Source organism: Rhinopithecus roxellana, chromosome 3, assembly GCF_007565055.1.
Source record: "Rhinopithecus roxellana isolate Shanxi Qingling chromosome 3, ASM756505v1, whole genome shotgun sequence".
Classification (NCBI taxonomy): domain Eukaryota; kingdom Metazoa; phylum Chordata; class Mammalia; order Primates; family Cercopithecidae; genus Rhinopithecus; species Rhinopithecus roxellana.
In genome coordinates this window covers 37,750,814-37,768,699 of record NC_044551.1, presented here as the reverse complement: position 1 = coordinate 37,768,699, position 17,886 = coordinate 37,750,814, and the positions used below count along the sequence as shown (strand labels likewise).

Below are 17,886 nucleotides of genomic sequence, written 5' to 3'. Positions count from 1 at the left end.
AATAAAAATAAAATTAGCCATGTGTGGTGGCAGGTGCCTGTAATCCCAGCTACTTCAGGAGGTTGAGGTGAGAGGATCACCTGAACCCGGGAGGCAGAGGTTGCAGTAAGCCAAGATCGTGCCACTGCACTCCAGCCTGGGTGACAGAGTGAGACTCCATCTTAAAAAAAAAGAAAAAAAGAAAAAAAGAAAAAGGAAAAGAAAATGGAATCTCTCAATGGTGCCTCAGATATCACATTGAAAACATTCAGGTAACCAAATCAGTGGGATTTTAGCCCCCAATATGGAATCAGAATAGCTCCATTTTTGTCTGTTTTATATATTGGACTTGTGAACACAATTTATTTTGGGAAAAAAAAGGGACTGAAGCTAAGAAAAGAGAAAGGGTGGACAGGAGAGAGTGGGGGAAAAGGTAGGAAAGCTGCCAGGCTAGACTAAGTCCCACATTTATTGACCTCCTGTTCTTTTGACTACATTCTGGATGTGCATGCCACATATACCCCACCAATCTGCCTGATAAATAAGCACTGACTCTATTTCCTTTTACAGTTGCTTAATGTCTATGAACTCTTTTTCCAGTAGGCACTCTCTTAGATTACCAAATTTCAAAAGCCTACAGGGAGTCATGGCTCAGAATTTGGCCTCCATGGATAGATCTGGAGGCATAAGTGCATAATACCAAGGTCTCACAGACATGTCCTGGAGGCATCTTTACCACCCATCTACGTTTTGCATTTCAGTGTCAATGAGGACCAATATTCCTAAGCGGCAATGGAGTAAATTCTTTCTAACAAGCTTCCCTCAGGACTTATTTTGCCTGCTGTATAACTTAGAAAGTCTCATCGTTCATTACAATCTTGTTTTTCTTTAAATAAGAAGACAGTGGGGGGTAGGGGGGCGCGTGGGAGAGGAGGTGTGAGACTGGCTGCTTGGCCAATACTGGCAAACACATGGTGAAGAGTAGAGAGAACCAAGCAGGGGAAGGGCTTGCTTAAAAATAAATCAGGCCCGTGGATAAACAGTGGGAAGAAACAATTCCTAACTAGTCAGTATAATGTACGGCCATCACAACATACAGGTGTCAGAAAAGACCCACGAACTTGTTTTTTCTCCTTTATTTCCTTCATCAGTGAGCATCTCATCTTTTCATAGCACCTTTATGCTATGATCTCAGGGTGTGTTTTCTTTCTCCCCACTATTCCTCCAGGGGTTTCAATCTTGTGGTCCATAAACTGAATCTTCTGTCAGACATGTTTTTGTTTAATCTGTGCAGAATTTGGCAATGGTTGTCCAAAACTGAGTGGTAGCTGTCCTCTCGAACAGGTCCGCGCATTCAAGGTTCACCCCAGCTCCAACCTGACCTTCTTTGTTCCTGTGTTACTCAGCTGGTCCCAGAGGGTGTTTGAGTTTGTGACCTCTGGCTGCAAGAGGATTTTCAAACTATGCTTTCTGGACTTTTGAGGGTTCCAGTAGTGTATCGTAGGAGTTGACATGGAGTGAAGAGGAAACTGAACAACATACCCAGCCTCCCTCCTCCCTGATTTTAATAAAACAACTCCACTCTATGCCTCTTTTTCATTAATAAAATGGAAATAACAGTTCCTACCTCAAATGTCATTGGAAAGTTTAAAAGTATGTATAGAACCTGTAACACAGTACCCAGCCTTCACACAGGAAGTGCTACAACTGGATGCTTTTTTTTAATTATGTTATTGATTTTTTTAATTGGATTTTGTCTAAACTTCACTGGAAGAAACAATGTCACCACGGCTCACACTGATTTGAAAGCCTAATACCTTCTTCTCGAGAAGTCCATTAGCAAAGCAGAAATAGCCAGTGGTTTACTCCAGAGACCAGCAATATCTGGATTCCTAAGGCTTCTTCTCATAGGAACTGGGAGGAAGGGTTGTTGACTTTGGCTGAAAGGTCGGACAGACACAAGGGTGAACTGCCAGAGTTAGTTAGAACTTTGATGCACTTGAGATGGACTTTTTAATCAAGCCAACCTTGGTTAATCCCAGAGTTTAGGAGCCTGTAAAATCTCCCTTGAGAGTGAGAATGTATCAAAATGTTTCTTGGAAATATATGTAGAAGAGAAGAGACGTGTACTTCATCTTACCTTGAACCAGACAAAAAGACAAGGATGCTAAGACAGTGATCAAAGTTATAGACTAAGCAGACAAAGAAAAACATCAATAGAAACTTTTGTTGTCATTACTGTTTACATATTTCCTGATGAAGTCAGTAAGTTTCATGACCTTCTGATATGCACAGTACTATGTTAGACACCCTGGGTGCTACAGTAGAAGGGTGGCATTCATCCAACATCCTTTCAAATGAGCTTCAATTAACTGATCTTTCTGCTTATTTAAATAAAATGTCATAAACCCTTACTAATTTAGAATTTGTGGAAATCAATTTCATCTGAATTGCATGTATCTGCACTTAGCCACAAGTAGCTTTAACTCTTTCTAATCTCTTCAAAATTGATGTTAATGTCTAGTAACCAAAAACCAACAAAATGTGGCCAAGTGTAATTATCTGCAAATAACATCAAAACCTGACCACAGTAATACGGTAAAGATAAAGATAACCCAGTAAAGAGGGTTATCTTTCTCATATGTAAGAAAGTGGTAGCAGGTAGCAGCTTGTGGTGAAATCCAGATTGGCCATTCTGCAACTATCTTGGCCTTTTCTTCTTGTTCATAAGATGGCGGTTCCCAAATATTGTGTCCATGTTCAAACAGCATGAAGGAAAAAAAGTGTTGCCTTCTATTTCTGTCTTTTTGGATCAGAAGAACAAAAGCTTAACAAAATACTCTCCAACCCACACAGATGTCTGCTTCTTTCTCATTGGTCAGGACAGTGGCCATGATTATTTCTAGTGGCAAGAGAGGCTGAGAAGGCAAGAATTTAGGTTTCCCAGCCTCTAGAGTAGGCAGGGTAGGAATCGATATTGGGGGAATCAACTGACAATATTGGCCACTGTGCCTAAAGTCAATGTTTTCTGCACTGGAATCCAGAATTAGCACAGTCAATGGTGTATGCCAGCGAATGCTAGTGAAATGCTTTAAAGACTCCTCCACCCACCCTTTGAAATGTATATTCAATAAATTGGTTTATATAATCCATTTTAACAGTGAAAGTTAAAAACCACTTCAACTATGATCGCAGATTTCAATTTTTTTTTAATTAAGTTGATGGTGAGATTAAAAAGGGACCCATGAATTCACTTTTAGGCCTGCTTCTTTCTTGCTCAAAAATAAAGAAGAAAAAAAAACCTTTTTTAAAACTCAGTCACCCAGGCTGGAGTGTAGTGATACAATCTCGGCTCACTGCATAACTTGACATCATAGCTTGACCTTCTGCGCTCAAGCTATCCTCCCACCTCAACCTCGTGAGTAGCTGGGACTACAGGCACAAGCCTCCACACCCAGCTAATTTTTGTATTTTTTATATAGATGTGGTTTCCCTATGCTGCTCAGGCTGGTCTTGAACTCCTGAACCCAAGTGATCTGCCTACTTCAGCCTCCTGAAGTGCTGGGATTACAGGCATGAGCCACTGTGCCCAGCCCAAAGACCTATTTTTAATAGATATTTTAGATTTTGAGGAGTGTGTTAAAGAAGAAATAAAAATCATCACAGACAAAATTTATCTTTAGCTCCCTCAACTTTCATTTCTGGTCCATTTCCCATCCATTTTCCTGTTTGTGTGGTCAAGATCATTCATTTACTCAACAGATACTGCTAACTGCTTATGACATCCAGGGCATGGTTCTAGGTGCTGAGGATATGAAGATATATTGGTGTTGGAGTGTGGAGGGCAGGAGCCTTTGCTTCAAGGAACTGGCAGTATAGTGATATAAGAGACATTAAACAAACGTTCGTGAATGTGTAAGTCGGGATGTGCTATAAATAAAATGAACCTGCTGTTGCAATAGATAATACAAAAAGTGGAATTAAACAAGTCTTACTTGGAGTGTTCTGAGAAGGTTTCTCTGAAGAGCTGATGGGTGAGAATGAGCTAGACTTGTACAGAGCTAAGAGACATAAATAGCCATGCGCAAAGGCTCTCAGGTGAAAAAGAGTTTAGTGCTCTCGAGGACTGGAGGAGTGACCAGTGTGTCTGGCTTACTGTGAATCAAGAGGACAGGGGTTTGAGATAATATTGGAGGAAGAGGCAGAGGCCCGTGCAGAGCCCTGTGGTCACATTTTAAATTTCATGTTTTATTGTAAATGCAACAGAAGACCATTGGAGGGTTTTAAGCAAGGGAAGGATTGAATTGTATGCTAAAATACCACTCTGGGGAGCTATGAGGAAAATGAATTGGGGCAGAGAAGAGTCCAGAGTGGAAGCAGAGGGACCAAGCAAAAGGCTCTCACAGCCATGGTGGGGAAATTACAGTGATGGAAATTATAATGATGGTCATCGACATGGATTTATGGTTCACTCTGAGACTAGAATTGACAGGACTTGCTGATGTATTGGATCTATGAGGATGAGTGGGGGAGGAATCAAGGGTGAGTCCAAGGGGGAGGAAGCATTTGGAAAACATGGAACTACAGTGCCAGGGACTATTAGCTCTGGGCAGGATCAATAGGATGCTCTAGTTTACCCACCCCATGTTACACATGAGGAAACTGAGGCCAGAGAGGGGAGGAAAGGCATTTTCTCTAAGATCACCCAGGTGATACCTATGGCTGGTTGGTGCCCAATCCAGTGCTACCCTACTATGCAGTCTCAGCCCAAGGCTGCTTTGCCTTCGAATGAACTGAGAGTAAGCTTCTTCAGCTTATTGCACCCACGGCCCCACTTCCCCAATGGCTTCTCCACGGCATCAGTATTTTTCTGGGTTCAGGTGACCTTAATAAGAGAATGAGAGGATGTTAGAGGGTGCTAGGGGAATAGAGGAAAATGGGAAATTATGACTTTAGCTTTCAGAATTCTCTCTTTTATTCTTGATCATAAACTGTATTGGAATGTGTAATAATTGTCTCCACCTGGTGGAGATAATTACTCCCGGGAGAAGAAGTCTCAGGCAGGGAAGCGATGGCCCTTTGGAGATCTCCTGGAGCCTGATATCATAACCTCCTCCCTCCACTAATTTGTTTATTTATTTAATTTTGTCCAAGACAGAATCTTGCTCTGTTGCCCGGAGCTTGAGTGCAATGGCATGATCTCAGCTCACTGCGACCTCCGCCTCCCAGGTTCAAGCAGTTCTCTTGTCTCAGCCTCCCCAGTAGCTGGGATTACAGGCACGTGCCACCACGCCCAGCTAATTTTTCTGTTTTCAGTAGAGATGGGGTTTCACCATGTTGGCCAGGCTGGTCTTGAACTCCTGACCTTGTGATCCGCCCACCTCAGCCTCCCAAAGTGCTGGGATTACAGGCGTGAGCCACTGTGCCCAGCCTTGTTGAGGGCCTTTTAACTGACTCACCATAGAAAGACATTGGCCAATGAGGAGAGCCCAAGCCAATAACCAATGATAGCCTGACCTTTGCATTCACACACTAGTTTCATAGCAACCAGAAGGCCTCTGGCACTGAGAGTCTATGAGAAACCTTCCTCTTTCCACCTCCTGCTCTGTCCTCCCCTCCCAGCAAGAGCTGTGCAAACCCATTTCTCTTGCTCATCTTGATGTCACTGGAGTATTGTGGGGAAGAGAAAGAGCCTGAAAGTAAATATTGAGGCAAGTTGATGAAGGCAGCCTGAAATTGTGAAACATTTCTCATTTTGAAAGGGCAAACCTCATTTAGGCCACAGGTTCATTTCTACAAGGAACAGTGTCACAAGGATGTGTCAAAAATGATGAGCAGGAAATGTGCAATAGATAATCTGGGTCTTGGGACTAGGCATGGGGGTTTCTGCTGGGACCCTCTGCATCAGAATCACCTGGGATGTTTGTCCAAATGCAGATTCTAAGACTGTATTTCAGCTCTCTAGAATTTGAAACTGCAGTTGGAGAGAAAGTTCTACATGTTTCATAAGCCTCTCCACCCACTTCTGCCCCAGGACTGATGAGCATTAAAGTTGGAAGTCATTGAACTAGCATGCTGTCCAGGGAAGTCAGCTTAAAAATATGAAAAGCAAGGCCCATAGGGCAGCTAGAAATTATGCTAGTCGAAAGCCGTAAACATGGAGCCCAGAGTCTGCTGGCTCACTACCCTATAGTATGTTACTTGCTGGGTGAGCAAGGCCCTTGGCACTGGGGGTTGACTGTGGCCTTCAAAGCAGGGGCCTGGCTGTCCTGATGGCCCTGCCTTCTGCAGGCCAAGCCAGCAAGAAGAACTTACCAAGGGTTTCACCAGCATATTTCCCCCTTGACTGTGTTTTCCTCTCCATTAGCAAGCAACACCAACACAAAGGGACTGTCCCAGGTGAGGTGATTCTGCAGTCATGGCAGGTGTGAAGTGTGCATGGACTGTGTAGGGGTGGTCCCCGTCATGGGGGATGGGGTGTGGAACTCCAGATCAATGGCTCCTACTTTTTCCATTTTAATCTTCTGCTACCTGATGGTGAGACCCAGAACCAGGTTCTGCTACTGAGCAGTTTTACAGACCTTTGAGAAGAAGAGTAGAAGTTTCACAAGCTCCAAAAGCAGCACGGAAGTGTTAAAATGAGTGCAGTGACAGGAGAATAAAAGCCTTCACTGGATATGCAAATGTAACCATCATTTTCTGTGTCTCAGCCAGCAGTTCTGGCCATCAGCAAGGGGGAAGCATAATTACTCTCTCTAGATTGTTCTGGAAGTTTATACTTTGAACAGTTTAATTGAGGGAGAGATTTTTTTTTTCTCCAAAATTACAATAGGGAAATTTTCAGAAAGTTTTTCACAGAGCTGAAAGGGATGTTGAGTACCAATTATTCATTTATTTATTCATTAAGTATTTCTTTAGCAACTGTTATTTAACAAACATTGTTCAAGGTACGGTGAGAGACATCACAGAATATAGCAGACAAAAGCTCTTACTCTCCTGGAGCTTGCATTCCAGAGAGAAGAGGCAGGCAATAAACAAAATAAAAATGTGATTAACACGGCCATCCCAATTTGATAGGCGAGGATTCTGGGTGACAGGGAGGGGAAGGGACATAGCCAAAATCACACAGATAATTCGTGTAAGTTCAATAGCATAGGAGTGGAAGTCAGCCGGGGGCTGTGATGAACTGCACATGCATGTGTCAGCTAGAGAGGATAGCTCCCCCTCAGCTCTGGACAGTCATTGCCATGGGAACTCTGTGCAGACCAAACAAAAGCATGCCTACCTTCAGCTTGTACGCCACCAGTGTGAGAGCCCTAAAAGAATGGTGAGGCATAAAACAACCTTCGTACGTACTTACTGCATTTAGACACACTTGGAATATCTTATTTATATATTTTTAAGGGAATTTTTCTCCCTTTCCCCTCCATTTTTGATTCCAAGTATGAAATCTGATTGCTGTATTTTTCTTTCCTTTCATATACTTTGGAAAATCCAGGCCATAAATGGTGGCTGCACTAAAAGAAAGACAGCCCCTAAATTTCTATATCCAGAGAAGCCTATTTATGGCTAGCTACATCTTCATAGGTTCTGCATTTTCCCAGAGAGGACCTCTTGTTTTTCTTTTAAACCCTCACTGGATATATAGCATCTGTGACCAAGAAACCCAATTGTTTACCTGCAAAGAAGTACTGAGTTCTAGACAGAAAAAAAAAAATGAAAGCATAGCTAATTGAATTGATGAGGAAAGTATGCTGAAACCCCTATGGGGAGCCTGATGGTTTTGAATATGAGTTAGGTACCACCATCCAACTCTGGTGAATGAATCATTTTTGCTACACCACTTACATATGCTTTTACCCCTAGCTATGTCCAACGGGGATAATAGGTGAATTAAGTCCAAGACACCCAACAAAAAATAAATGGTGTCAAGGACACTAACAGAAACCACAAACCTAGCTGATGACAGTCACTGTTTGCATCTAGTGGCTTAAGGAGAAAGGGCCTCAAAATAAGCAGGCACAGTGCCTGCTAAAGCAGAGTGGAGTCCCACCCAAAGTCAGAATTAGGACCAGCTGTTGTCACAAGGGATGGAGGAGGTGGTAAAGGAGCTTAAAAAGAAACTCAATCTCAGCTACTACTAACCCACTGGATGAGTCACTTTCTCTCTCTGTGTCTCACTTTTTCCTCTGCAAAATGGGAGTAAGATGGTCTCTAGTATTGCCCTAGCTCCCCATCTAAGGCTCACCTCCTTATGATTCCCAGCTTAGCCAAGGCTTCAAACAAGCCAAGTTGTGCTTCATTCTGTCTCCAGCTCCATACTCCCATTATGCCTTTGTTGTTCCCTCTGCTTGGAGAGACTTTTCCCAACTTTCCTGCTCAACTCCTTCCCCATTTGCAAATGTTGCCTTCTCACCCTCCCCCAACCAACCCCAATTACTCCTCTGAATCTGTGCTTTACAGTCATAGTTATAAGCTTGAACTCTGCAGCAGGGCTGGCTGGGATTGAATTCTGACTCTACCACCTACTAACTGTGTGAGCTTTAGAAAATAACTTTCCTACACCCAGTTTCCACTTCTGGAAAATAGGAAAAATAATAAGACCTACCTCAAATGAGATATTCTGAGGATTAAATGATGTGATTCACGGAAAGCATTTGCCTTGCATAGGGGTGACACACAGTAAATTCTGTTGTTATTGCTGCTGTTGCCATTGTTGCTGTCACCTACACCTCTCAGAGGGCATCTTAAATCTTCAACGCTGCACTGTAGTTACCATGTCTGTTCCTTTTTGAAACTGGTAAACTCATTTCTACAACTCATTCAAAACCTGACATGAGGGGTTGTGTGTTCTAAATACTCAACATATGTTTGTTGAATGTCTATCTTCACAGTAGCTAGGACTCTGTCCTGTTTTTCACTCAATGAAGAGAAAATTGGTTAATGGAGAGAATTTCTAGCTGTCACTAACTACTTGTGCAACACAGGGCAACTCAGTCCTGGTCTCTGAATGGATTTGGAGAAGAAGTGGGAAGAATTGGAGATAAAGAAATTAAAAGGAACCAGAAAATAAAGTTACCTTGTCATCCTAATGTTGCCAGCTACCCCACTATTCAGGAAAGCTCTGATCTCTTTGCTGGAAAAATAGTAGCAAAAATTTCTTTCTTTCATGTGTTGTACTTACTGTGTGTCAGGCACTCTGATAAATGTTAGATCATGTTACTGCTAATCTTCTTGACTACTCTGCCTGGTATATCAACACCATTTTGTGATGAGAAAACTGGGGCTCAGAGAGATTAATTCACTTGCATGTGGGTACCCAGCAGGGTTGAGATTATAATCTGTGCCTGTCTGATTCTAATATCCATGATTTATCCTTGACACACAGCTGTCTTCCAAGACCAGCAATCTTCTAAAGGTCTCTTAGGGCCCTCTAGGGATTGTTATAATTTTTATAAAAGGGGAGACATCCTTTTTCCTTTATAGGATTCCCTAACACTGATTTTTTTAGTGGGCCTTGCTTTGAATTTTTATTCAATTTTTATTATTCCTAACAGTATCTTTGTCTTTAAGAGCCATCTCCTGAGGGAGCAGAGGTGAGGACCCAAGAGAGCATTTTGCCCCCACCAAGATCAGGTGCAACCTGCTCAGTTGGAGTGAGGGAGATGGTGAGACAGAGATAAGAGCAAAAATGTAACTGGTGCCACTTTGGAAAGTCAGCTTCAGCTGGGAAGGGACTGTGGGACATTCCATAGTCACAGCCAAAGCTGGAGAGGGCATATTGTTAACTGTAGCACTTTAAGTAGGAAGGATAAATGGGGAGAAAACAGGGAAATAGAATCAGAAATGGCCTTAAAATTGTGACTGTGAGAGAGGTCTGGAATATATTTATCCTATGGGTGAATTCCATTTATCCTATAGAAATGGTCGTGCAAATGTGGTAAGATGTATGCATAAGGGCATTCATTTCACTGCTTTAAAAAGCAGGAGATGGCTTAGTATCCATCAGTAGAAAGCTGGTGAAAGAAATGCCAGCCTATCATCCAAAGGAGCAAGAAGCAACTGTTGAGGAGGATGAACAATAATGGCTGTGCTACTTTGTAGAGATCTTCAGGGTCACAGTACCAGGAAGTCGTAGGTTATGGTCTTGCTGATCCAAATTATAGGCTCTTTTCACTGCCCCATGCTGCCTCCCTGGAACACAGGAACTAGGGAAACGTAAAACCAAGGGTTGCACAAAATCCTTTGTTACACATACATCATGGAATCAGTGCTAGAGTTCTTCTGAGAAAGGAAAAATTCGTGTGGGTTAAGGTGAACAGAGACTTCTGGGAAGCATTGAATGGTGCCTTGAAAGACGAAATAAGATTTTTCCACAGAAGCAAAGAGAAATGAAGAGGGAATCCCTGTTGGGGAATGATCATGAACAAAGGCACTGAAGCGGATAGGGAGACACGTAAGGGAGGGAGCCAATACCAATGAATACCTAGAAAGAATCTTCATTGATGGCTACCATAGCTCTAACAAGGTGGGTTGAGCCATGGTACCTGTCAATCAAGATCCTTCCTAGGTATTCACTGGCCAAGGGCTCAGAATTCACCAAGTTTAATGGTAAACCCCATACCACGACTTTTTGGGGCCCTGTACCCTGCTATGAGGCTATTAAAGTGTCACCTTAGAAACACACAGTGTGTAAAATAGGTAATGTTGGACCACTTCTCCAGTTGCCATCAAGAAGACCTCTAGGAAGTAGCTCTCAACTTCTTGTGGACCACCTTTGTTGACTGGTGTTAAGACTTAGTCCACCATGGATGGAACTTTGCCAGCCACATTCTAACTTCTGGGATTCAAAGGGTCCTGGCTGAGCACTTGGGAACCTACTGGCTACCACTGCTGCCAGGTTATTTATCTCCTGAGCATCAGGTAGAAGGGGCTGTTAGAAAAATGTCTTCCTGGCTGGGGACCCCCCTGAGATTCATTTGCTCTTTCATGTCTCATTTTGGGAATGGAAAAAAAGTCAATAGAGCGGGAGTTTGCTTGATTTTGGTTCTGGCTCTTGTGGGCATGTATTTCTACAGATACAAGAAAGCAGTCATCACTCCGATGTTTTAAATTGAGCACCACCTGGGATCTAAACCTTGCATTAGGCACAAAACTAACTAAGTATTATGGCAGATTTAAAGAAGCAAGAAGTGAGTTCAGACCTCTATGTTTGCAACGCAGTAGAAGAACCAAGGTATGCAAGGAGAAAAGTAGATAATAAAGCAGAACATGCATTTGAATAATTCCCAAAAGTGGGGTTAATAGTCAATAGGTAGAGAAGAGAGAAAGATCACTGAGGACTAAAATGATCTGGGCTGGCTTATGGAAAAGGAGAAACTTGGGCTGGTCCCCCTTAAGGGATTAAGCAAGACTTATAGGAGGAACTACAGGTAAGACAAAGGGGTTGGGGGGACAAGTCAAGCAAAGAAGGAGAGAGGACTGTGTTTTGAGGCCAAGGATCCTATTATTCAGATAGACCTGGGTTTGGATCCTAGCTCCACCAGCTACTAAGCTTTCAGACTTGAGCCAATAAGTTAACCATTGAGCCTCAGTTTCCTCAAATTTGAGAAAAGGTCCATTCATACCAATATCACAGGATCATTATAAGAATACATGAGCAAACAGAGGCCTAGTACATAGTACATACCAGAGAGTCAAAAATCTTGATTTTCTTTCCCTTCCATTGTGTTAATCACCTCACTTCCTTCTCACCCTATCCCTGGTCCCCCACCAATCATTTATTCCCTGCTAAGAGTTTTCTGAGACTCACTGACAGGCATCTCCTTATCTGGCTGTGCTGCTGGCCCACCTCCGGCCAGAGGAAAGTCCAGAGGCTGTTTCCAGCAGGAAGAGGAAAGCTGCCAGATTCAGTGTTATGACTGGAGGATATTGGCAGCATCACTTATCCCATCCCAGTGTTATTTCTCAGCTCAGTTATTGGACAAGAACTGGATCCACGCACCTGCCCACTTTGCTAGTGTTACTCATTTCTCTGGTAGTAACCCTTCCCTGCCAAACCAGACTGTCCACAAGTCCATTCCTGCTCTCCTGGGCACCTGCTTTTGTTTCCTTGAGGTCAGCCTTAGGTTCATTTTTCTTTACATCTCAAGAGTGGCGGATATTGGTTTTGCAGGAATTGTAAATTTGCAAGGCTTTCTCAACAGAGCAGCTAAGAGCGTGGGCTCTGGAGTTGGGCCTGGGCTTAGTTCTGCCTCTTACACTAATTTTCTGTGTGATTCTGGGCAACGAGCTTTTCATGTCAGAGCCTCTACCACTATTGCTGTATAACAAACCACTCCAAACTTGTGACAAAAAACAAAAAAACAAAAACAAAACAGCCATTTTATTAAGCTCGTGGATTTCATGGGTCAGAAATTTGGAAAGGGGCACCATGGATGATTTGTCTCTGCTTGTATCTGGGGCCTTCAATGGAAAATCTAGAAGGCTGTGGATGACTTGACAGCTGGGGGAAGGAATCATCTGAGGGCTCACTCCCTCCTTTACATGTCTGGCAGTCAAGGCTTTTGGCCTGAACACCTACACATGCCCTCTCCTGGCTCCTCCGCGGGCTTCCTCACAGCACGATGGCTGGGTTCCAAGAATAAGTGTCCCAAAAAGAAGCAGGCAGAAGCTGTATCACCTTTCATAACCTACCCTCAAAAGTGACACAGTGTGACTTCTGCTGTAGTCACAACCCCAACCAGATTAAAAGAGAAGGAACATAGATTCTACCTTTCAGTAAGAGAAGGGTCAGCGTCGCATCGTAAGAAAGTGTGGAATGGAGGGGTTAGGGGTATTGTGACCATCTTTGGAAAATACAATCTGCCACACTTTATATATAAAATAAGGACTATACCTTTTGGAATCATTATGAAAATTAAATGGAATAAGGTATTTAAAGGACGTAGCATGGTGCTGACATGTAATAAGTGCTCAGTAAAAGCCATGTGCTCCAGTCAATATCGTACTGAATGGGCAAAAACTGGAAGCATTCCCTTTGAAAACTGGTACAAGGCAGGGATGCCCGCTCTCACCACTCCTATTCAACATAGTGTTAGAAGTTCTGGCCAGGGCAATCAGGCAGGAGAAAGAAATAAAACGTATTCAATTAGGAAAAGAGGAAGTCAAATTGTCCCTGTTTGCAGATGACATGATTGTATATTTAGAAAACCCCATCCTCTCAACTCAAAATCTCCTTAAGCTGATAAGCAACTTCAGCAAAGTCTCAGGATACAAAATCAATGTGCAGAAATCACAAGCATTCTTATACACCAATAACAGACAGAGAGCCAAATCATGAGTGAACTCCCATTCACAATTGCTTCAAAGAGAATAAAATACCTAGGAATCCAACTTACAAGGGATGTGAAGGACCTCTTCAATGAGAACTACAAACCACTGCTCAATGAAATAAAAGAAGACACAAACAAATGGAAGAACATTCCATGTTCATGGATAGGAAGAATCAACATCGTGAAAATGGCCATACTGCCCAAGGTTATTTATAGATTCAATGCCATCCCCATTAAGCTACCAATGACTTTCTTCACAGACTTGGAAAAAACTGCTTTAAAGTTCATATGGAACCAAAAAAGAGCCTGCATTACCAAGACATTTCCAAGCCAAAAGAACAAAGCTGGAGGAATCATGTTACCTGACTTCAAACTATACTACAAGGTTACAGTAACCAAAACAGCATGGTACTGGTACCAAAACAGAGATATAGACCAATGGAACAGAACAGAGCCCTCAGAAATAATGCCACACATCTACAACCATCTGATCTTTGACAAACCTGACAAAAACAAGAAATAGGGAAAGGATTCCCTGTTTAATAAATGGTGCTGGGAAAACTGGCTATCCATATGTAGAAAGCTGAAAATGGAATCCTTCCTTACACCTTATATGAAAATTAATTCGAGATGGATTAGAGACTTAAACGTTAGACGTAAAATCATAAAAACCCTAGAAGAAAACCTAGGCAATACCATTCAGGACATAGGCATTGCCAAGGACTTCATGTCTAAAACACCAAAAGCAATGGCAACAAAGCCAAAATTGACGAATGGGATCTAATAAAATTAAAGAGCTTCCGCACAGCAAAAGAAATTGCCATCAGAGTGAACAGGCAATCTACAGCATGGGAGAAAATTTTTGCAATCTACTCATCTGACAAAGGGCTAATATCCAGAACCTACAAAGAACTCACACAAGTTTACAAGAGAAAAACAAACAACCCCATCAAAAAGTGAGCAAAGGATATGAACAGACACTTTTCTAAAGAAGACATTTATGCAGCCAACAGACACATGAAAAAATGTTCATCATCACTCGCCATCAGAGAAATGCAAATCGAAACTACAATGAGATACCATGTTACACCAGTTAGAATGACAATCATTAAAAAAGTCAGGAAACAACAGGTGCTGGAGAAGATGTGGAGAAATAGGAACACTTTTACACTCTTGGTGGGACTGTAAACTAGTTCAACCATTGTGGAAGACAGTGTGGCGATTCCTCAAGGATCTAGAACTAGAAATACCATTTGACCCAGCCATCCCACTACTGGGGATATACCCAAAGGATTATAAATCACACTGCTATAAAGACACATGCACACATATGTTTATTGTGGCACTATTCACAATAGCAAAGACTTGGAACTAACCCAAATGTCCATCAATGACAGACCGGATTAAGACAATGTAGTGCATACATATATATAGATAGAGATATAGATATACACACACACACACACACACACACACACACACACACACCACATGTGGAATACTATGCAACCATAAAAAAGGATGAGTTCATATCCTTTGTAGGGACATGGATGCAGCCGGAAACCATCATTCTCAGCAAACTATCACATGAACAGAAAACCAAACACCGCATGTTCTCACTCATAGGTGGGAATTGAACAATGAGAACACTTGGACACAGGAAGGGGGACATCACACACCAGGACCTGTTGTGGGGTGGGGGTAGGGGGAAGGAATAGCGTTAGCAGATATACCTAATGTAAATGACAAGTTAAGGAATAGCATTAGCAGATATACCTAATGTAAATGACAAGTTAATGGGTGCAGCACACCAACATGGCACATGTATCCATATGTAACAAACCTGCAGGTTGTGCACATGTACCCTAGAACTTAAAGTATAATAAAAAAAATTTTTAAAAAGGCTTGTGCTCTCTCTCTCTCCAAGTAGAGAACTATATGACATTTATAGTCCATGATTATTAATATTCCATGTAGTCAGTGTTTTTTAATATTTTGTGTTCACTATAGACACCTGTGATTATTTTTAAGCTAATTAATGAAAACATTAGATCCTTAATGAGTCTATAGAATAGGGTCTTAAAATACATATAGTTTCTTTTTTTTTCTTTTTTTATTATTATTACTATACTTTAAGTTCTAGGGTACATGTGCATAACGTGCAGGTTTGTTACATATGTATACTTGTGCCATGTTGGTGTGCTGCACCCATCAACTCGTCAGCACCCATCAACTCGTCATTTACATCAGGTATAACTCCCAGTGTAATCCCTTCCCCTCCCCCCTCCCCATGATAGGCCCCGGTGTGTGATGTTCCCCTTCCCGAGTCCAAGTGATCTCATTGTTCAGTTCCCACCTATGAGTGAGAACATGCGGTGTTTGGTTTTCTGTTCTTCTGATAGTTTGCTAAGAATAGTGGTTTCCAGCTGCATCCACATCCCTACAAAGGACACAAACTCATCCTTTTTTATGGCTGCATAGTATTCCATGGTGTATATGTGCCACATTTTCTTAATCCAGTCTGTCACAGATGGACATTTGGGTTGACTCCAAGTCTTTGCTATTGTAAATAGTGCCGCAATAAACATATGTGTGCATGTGTCTTTATAGCAGCATGATTTATGATCCTTTGGGTATATACCCAGTAATGGGATAGCTTGGTCATATGGTACATCTAGTTCTAGATCCTTGAGGAATCGCCATACTGTTTTCCATAATGGTTGAACTAGTTTACAATCCCACCAACAGTGTAAAAGTGTTCCTATTTCTCCACATCCTCTCCAGCACCTATTGTTTCCTGACTTTTTAATGATTGCCATTCTAACTGGTGTGAGATGGTATCTCATTGTGGTTTTGATTTGCATTTCTCTGATGGCCAGTGATGATGAGCATTTTTTCATGTGTCTGTTGGCTGAATGAATGTCTTCTTTTGAGAAATGTCTGTTCATATCCTTTGCCCACTTTTTGATGGGGTTGTTTGTTTTTTTCTTGTAAATTTGTTTGAGTTCTTTATAGGTTCTGGATATTAGCCCTTTGTCAGATGAGTAGATTGCAAAAATTTTCTCCCATTCTGTAGGTTGCCTGTTCACTTTGATGGTAGTTTCTTTTGCTGTGCAGAAGCTCTTTAGTTTAATTAGATCCCATTTGTCAATTTTGGCTTTTGCTGCCGTTGCTTTTGGTGTTTTAGACATGAAGTCCTTGCCCATGCCTATGTCCTGAATGGTATTAGCTAGGTTTTCTTCTAGGGTTTTTATGGTATTAGGTCTAACATTTAAGTCTCTAATCCATCTTGAATTAGTTTTCATATAAGGAGTAAGGAAAGGATCCAGTTTCAGCTTTCTACTTATGGCTGGCCAATTTTCCCGGCACCATTTATTAAATAGGGAATCCTTTCCCCATTCCTTGTTTCTCTCAGGTTTGTCAAAGATCAGATGGCTGTAGATGTGTGGTATTATTTCTGAGGACTCTGTTCTGTTCCATTGGTCTATATCTCTGTTTTGGTATCAGTACCATGCTGTTTTGGTTACTGTAGCCTTTTAGTATAGTTTGAAGTCAGGTAGCGTGATGCCTCCAGCTTTGTTATTTTGATTTAGGATTGTCTTGGCAATGGGGGCTCTTTTTTGGTTCCGTATGAACTTTAAAGCAGTTTTTTCCAATTCTGTGAAGAAAGTCATTGGTAGCTTAATGGGGATGGCATTGAATCTATAAATAACCTTGGGCAGTATGGCCATTTTCACGATATTGATTCTTCCTATCCATGAGCATGGTATGTTCTTCCATTTGTTTGTGTCCTCTTTGATTTCACTGAGCAGTGGTTTGTAGTTCTCCTTGAAGAGGTCCTTCACATCCCTTGTAAGTTGGATTCCTAGGTATTTTATTCTCTTTGAAGCAATTGTGAATGGGAGTTCATTCCTGATTTGGCTCTCTGTTTGTCTGTTACTGGTGTATAAGAATGCTTGTGATTTTTGCACATTAATTTTGTATCCTGAGACTTTGCTGAAGTTGCTTATCAGCTTAAGGAGATTTTGGGCTGAGACAATGGGGTTTTCTAAATATACAATCATGTCATCTGCAAACAGGGACAATTTGACTTCTTCTTTTCCTCACTGAATACTCTTTACTTCTTTCTCTTGCCTGATTGCCCTAGCCAGAACTTCCAACACTATGTTGAATAGGAGTGGTGAGAGAGGGCATCCCTGTCTTGTGCCAGATTTCAAAGGGAATTTTTCCAGTTTTTGCCCATTCAGTATGATATTGGCTGTGGGTTTGTCATAAATAGCTCTTATTATTTTGAGGTGCATTCCATCAATACCGAATTTATTGAGAGTTTTTAGCATGAAGGGCTGTTGAATTTTGTCAAAGGCCTTTTCTGCATCTATTGAGATAATCATGTGGTTCTTGTCTTTGGTTCTGTTTATATGCTGGATTACGTTTATTGATTTGCGAATGTTGAACCAGCCTTGCATCCCAGGGATGAAGCCCACTTGATCATGGTGGATAAGCTTTTTGATGTGCTGCTGAATCCGGTTTGCCAGTATTTTATTGAGGATTTTTGCATCGATGTTCATCAGGG

General features: G+C 41.8%; 1 protein-coding gene across 10 annotated transcripts in view; it reads left to right on the top strand.

The window, feature by feature from the left end:
* The window catches only part of GRIA1 (glutamate ionotropic receptor AMPA type subunit 1), a 326,518-nt gene that overhangs the window by 219,529 nt on the left and 89,103 nt on the right, over positions 1–17,886 (top strand). The gene's annotated exons all lie outside the window — the stretch shown is intronic.